Genomic DNA, 5,118 nt, shown 5'->3' on the forward strand with positions numbered 1-5,118 from the left:
CTTTACACCTAGTTAATGTTTACCCTTAGTTTTTGCTTCGCCCCTGGCCCGAATTACTGGTCTCGCTGCCATCCCAATAGACACACCTGAACACATCGATCCACACACGTCACTCCTGACACCGACACCTATATACACACATAGACTGACTGTTGGATTTATCTCACCCAACACCAATAAAAAATGCACAAAAGGAATGAAGACGCTGGTTTCTTTTTCTCATGAGGAGGGCGTATGGGAGATTGTTCAGTTTACAGCCTCTCAACACGCTCTAAACAATCTCTCTCGTCACTCCTGCATTTATTTGAAAATAGGAGGGTTTTACAAGACATAACGTTCTCAGCAACAAGACACAACACAAAACATTTGAAAATAGGAGGGTTTTTCAAGACATAACGTTCTAAACAACAAGACACAACACAAAATATTGGACCAACACCTTGCACGTCCCCGACCACATCCGATCACGTCCTTGGTCAAGGCGCCCTTCCATCGGATGATGCTGAGTCATCTTCTTGAAGGAGAGACATCTTCCTTTCTAAAAAACGGCCATAATTCTAATGCAAGCTAAGCAAATAAATGATAACTTCTAAAATATATTTAACACTGACCTTAAGTAAGAAGTTGCCATGGACAACTGTTATAGCCATAAAGGGGGGGGGGGGGGGGGGTGCATATGCACTAATGTTGTACCTTGGTAAATGCATTGTTGTGTGTGTTCCTGCCATCGTCCAACGAGACGTCGCCGAGATCCCCCATCGAGCCGGATCAAGCCAACGAAGGGGGGATATGTAGCAGACACGCCATTAAAAGACTTTGCACACAGACGCTAAGTGAATCACAAGCCAGGAGCATCAAAGCCGAGATAAAAGACACCTGGTTTGGCACCAGAACGCTAAATTAATTAACTTCCCCCTCCCAGCCAGACCGGGACAATGGACGGGGTACTAGCGACACCCACAGGTGGTGGAACGCCACTGCAAACGCGGGTTCATTAACCACAGTCTGAGATCAAATATTTTAAGAACTTTACATGTGTAAGCGGGTCAATCTGTGTGTTTAATGAAGTTTATATATAATTACACAAAATATGTAACTGCCTAACAAGAAAATGCCTCCCAATCCAGTGTAAACTGTGTGTCTGTATCTCGGTGCTCCTCCTCTGTAATTTCTTCTTCTGTGGTTCCCACTATAAATGTTTTCTCCTGCCCCGCCTCTGCCCTTTTGTACAATCTTCCTGTGGGAGAGGTGGGTGACCATATTTCATTCAGTTGGTAACCCTGAACCATCCTTATGTTGCTCTTTGTTTATTATGTGCATCTTTAATTCAATATTATTATATCCTTTCCTGTCACATAATGGGTACATGTCAGTTGCATTTAGAAATAGTATTTTTAACAGTTGAAGATCGCTGGCTCGACGCTGTGACAAGCTGATCTGACTTCCGGGTTGTCGATGTCGTCATATGTACAGGAAGTCCTCGATTTACGGACGAGTTCCGTTCCTACGCTGGCGACGTAACACGAATTTCCGCGTAAGTCAGATTTAATCATTAAAGTCGAAATTTACGGCGAAATACTTCTGTTACGGGTATTGTCCCACGTGATTGTGACAGCAAGCTCAGTGTGTGTGGGCGTGTGCGTCGATGTGTGAGTGAGACGGGACTGCGAAGGAGGAAGGAGTGCGCGTCGATGTGAGTGTGTACAGTAGCAAGTGTAGTGACGCCGACCTGGGAAGAGTAGTGATTAGCGGAGGACCCGTTGACGTTGAATGTGCAGATGAGCTAATAAAGCCATTAAAACAGCAAATCGGTGCTTCGTGCCTTTATTGTTGCCGCCACCCAGCTCAGCTGTGCAACGAGAGAAGGGAGTTAACCCCTGCGTCTCCCGACCACGGTCCTGACCGTAGCAGGAAAGGTTAACACTTTGTATAAAGAAACTAAAATACATTAAAATAAAAAAAATATGATGCTGTACTTACCATTAATGCTGAGAGTGTGAAAAAAGGAGGGCGAATAAGGCAAATATACTCCTGGCGCACAAACACAGACAACTATGCACTAGCTAAGCAGAAACACTATGGTGCTGGGACAAAATGGCGGACGAACTACGGGCATCGTAAAGTCGAAACGTCGTCGGTCGAGTGCGTCGTCACTCAAGGACTTCCTGTACATTGTTTTGATGTTGAGGTGACAACTTGGTTAATTGTCAAAAATTTAATTTGTTTAACATATGAGTGAATATAAACCTTTGTAATTTTGGTGGCAGTGTAGCTGTCACAAAAAAAGTGTTTCTTTTTGTGCAGTTTTATGTTTCTACAGAGAAAATGTCTTGTTTAAAACGTAATGTCTACAAGTTCTGTGGCATGTTACTACCACCTACTGGTCACAGTGTATATTGCCACTGAATCGTCAGCATGCAGCGTCACATGATCAGTGAAAAGGAAACGTGCTGCCAGGTGAAAACAAGAAAATGGACGCTAAAGGACTGTAACAACTCCTAAATTTCTGGTCAGAAGGCGCACACGTTTTTCACTGTGTTTACTGGTGTAAAGAAGAAAAATGCTGGTCAAACTTCAGTTGGAGTGTGGCTTATCTGTACAAGAAGAAAACCTTTGGAGCAGTTATATCAATCTTTCACCCAAAGTCAGCTGGAATGGGCTACAACTCACAGGCGGTAAAGAAAATTGATATTGACATTTACTCCAATCAGGAAAATGAAAATGTTCAAAGACAAGCCTATGGACTCATGCTACACCAGGAAATTGTTTACTGATCATTCCGATGTCACAGGTGAAATTTGAACATTCCTTTAGGGATTAAAAATGGAGAAAAACGAAACGAACATAACTGATCTAAATGTAAAAAATAAAGTTGCTACATTGTAAACTATTTTAACTTTGTGCAATACTTTGTTTTTTTTTAAAGAGGAAATATTTTTTCCATGCTCAACATATAATTCATATTGGCTTGTGCTCAGTTGTTGCTACTGTTAATATGAATGTACAATTGCCATATTGCCAAAAATGTTTAGTTTGTTTTGTACAATTGTTGCATGTTCTTTTATGTTCATTTTAATTTGGAACGGAATGTGTACCATTCTAAAAAGGCTTTGGAATGACAGTAAAACTAAAAAGTCTTCATATAAAAACCATAAAATAATGCAGAAATATACAGTATAAACACGGTGTGATTTAAAAATTGAAGCATCTTTCCACCGTTGGATCTCTTTGTACAGCAATATATACAGTTGATATGAATTTCAGGAATAAAATAGGCTGATCAGTAGTCTTCCGTGCTGCCTCAGTGGAACCAAGGGTGCTGTTGAAGCTGGGACAGAGTGGCACAGGCGTCAGGGTCTCTTGTCAGGCATGCGCTCAGCAGATCTTGGCAGGCTGCGAGGACAGATGCAAGGAAAAGTTGAAGATCGCAACTTCAGCAGTCTATGAACTACAACAAGGAGTGAAACACTGCTGACAGTATCATGGCCAGTACTGACTGGATTCTTCAACTTACTATGAGAGAGCGTTGCGTCGATTTCCAGCCTGAGGAAGAACTCCTCCGGTTCGAATGGAGCACAATGCAGAATTTCGAAGAGCAGTCTCGAGCTGCCAAATTGTGGTGGGGTTGGCCTTGTACTCCCCACATGCAGCAACCTCTGGAGAAGCCAAGTCAATGGTTCCTACAAGACATACAGAGAGAAATAAATGATGAGACTCAGCCTGAGAACAACAACAGATGTGAATGAAGAGCACGAGGTGAACACTGTACCAAAGAAATTCTTGTGCACCAAAGTGGTTCCAAAGGCGTCGTTTCCAAGATCGATGATCCAGACACGAGGGAAATCGGAGCTGGTGTCAATGAGGACGTTTTCCAGGAAAACGTTTGCAGCGTCCATCGTGACTGCTGCGTCCACAAGCTGCTTCAAGATGTTCTGAGATGAAGACAAGGACAAAATTTGTAAGGGGACATATGATAGAAAATGATCTTTTTCACGGCTTCTATGCAAATAGTTGGCTGTCTGTAATGCCTGCTCACTCTTCTTGTGTGAAATTACACAACCAAGTAAATCTTGTATAAGTTGCCCATTTCCAAAAATGCGTTGGTGAACAAAGTGTTCTTAACTTTGTGTCTCCGCTGCTTGCTCCACAAACATGTATCTCCACACGAAATGACTGAAAAGTTGAATAAGCCTGCTTAGTTATGAAGTGCTGCCGACATCGAATGAAAATAAAAAAGCTTTTCCAAGCAGCCACTCGTCTCTGACAGTGCCAAAACTAACCTATGCAAAATAAATGGGGCAGTCCAAAAGTAATGAGGCCTATTTAATTTAACCTACTAATCAGTGAAATTTTCAGTTTGTAGTTGAAATACTTGTTTGAAGGTGAATTAAAAAAAAATTTTTGTTTAAGCCTGTTCTTTTCCTGTCAGCCATTTAGGAAATGGCGTCTTTGTTGGATGCCCGTCAGAAGCAGAGCGCTGTGAACCACCACTAAAGATTTTCAAAAGGTTGCAAAATGTGACTTGGGAAGCTGCAATAGGCTACAGCCCAGTCAAAAAGTTGTTCTTCACCTTTGATCCTGGACACCCACGTTGAGGACAATTATTGGTAGGTTAAATTAAATTGGGTCCATTAATTTATGACTGTCCCTTGTATATTTAAAGTCTTATATGCTCCTTGATCCTTGCAATATTTTGTCAAAAGCATGTCACTAATTTTATGAAAACAAATTGTGAAAAACATTTACATAATATGTCTGGCATATAAACACCATCTGTGCACAATCCTGCTCCACCACGCATCAGTACCTTTGCCTCTGCTTCCTCCATTTGGCCCTTTTCATATACATTGTCATAGAGGTCCATGCAGGGCCTCTCCATCACCAGTACAATCTCTTTGTCCAGACTGTACCAGTCGAGCAGAGAAATTATCCCATGTCTTCCTCCAACTTGTTGCATTAGCACAACCTCAAGTGGGACTAGATATGCGTTCCCGTTTATGAACTGACACATCCACACGTGTGTCTTTTTGGGATGTGTTTGATCGCCACCTGTTGGACACAAATCATAAACATTTGGTTAGTGGCGCTGGAACGATGACCTGTGTAGGCTCGTGTGGT

At 42.1% G+C, this 5,118-nt stretch overlaps 1 long non-coding RNA gene across 2 annotated transcripts; it reads right to left on the reverse strand.

Annotated features, from left to right (window-relative positions):
* Positions 1–229: 229 nt before the first annotated feature.
* Positions 230–2,365, reverse strand: LOC133398906 (uncharacterized). 2 transcript variants are annotated; one of them, XR_009768118.1, is made up of 3 exons: positions 1,981–2,365; positions 694–814; positions 230–538 (listed from the first exon to the last, which is right to left on the reverse strand). It is a non-coding gene; the product is annotated as an uncharacterized LOC133398906 (long non-coding RNA). The 2 variants fall into 2 exon arrangements; XR_009768117.1 differs by having other exon boundaries at positions 694–829.
* Between the last annotated feature and the right edge of the window lie 2,753 nt (positions 2,366–5,118).

The sequence above is a fragment of the Phycodurus eques genome, unplaced genomic scaffold, assembly GCF_024500275.1.
Source record: "Phycodurus eques isolate BA_2022a unplaced genomic scaffold, UOR_Pequ_1.1 contig_477, whole genome shotgun sequence".
NCBI lineage: Eukaryota > Metazoa > Chordata > Actinopteri > Syngnathiformes > Syngnathidae > Phycodurus > Phycodurus eques.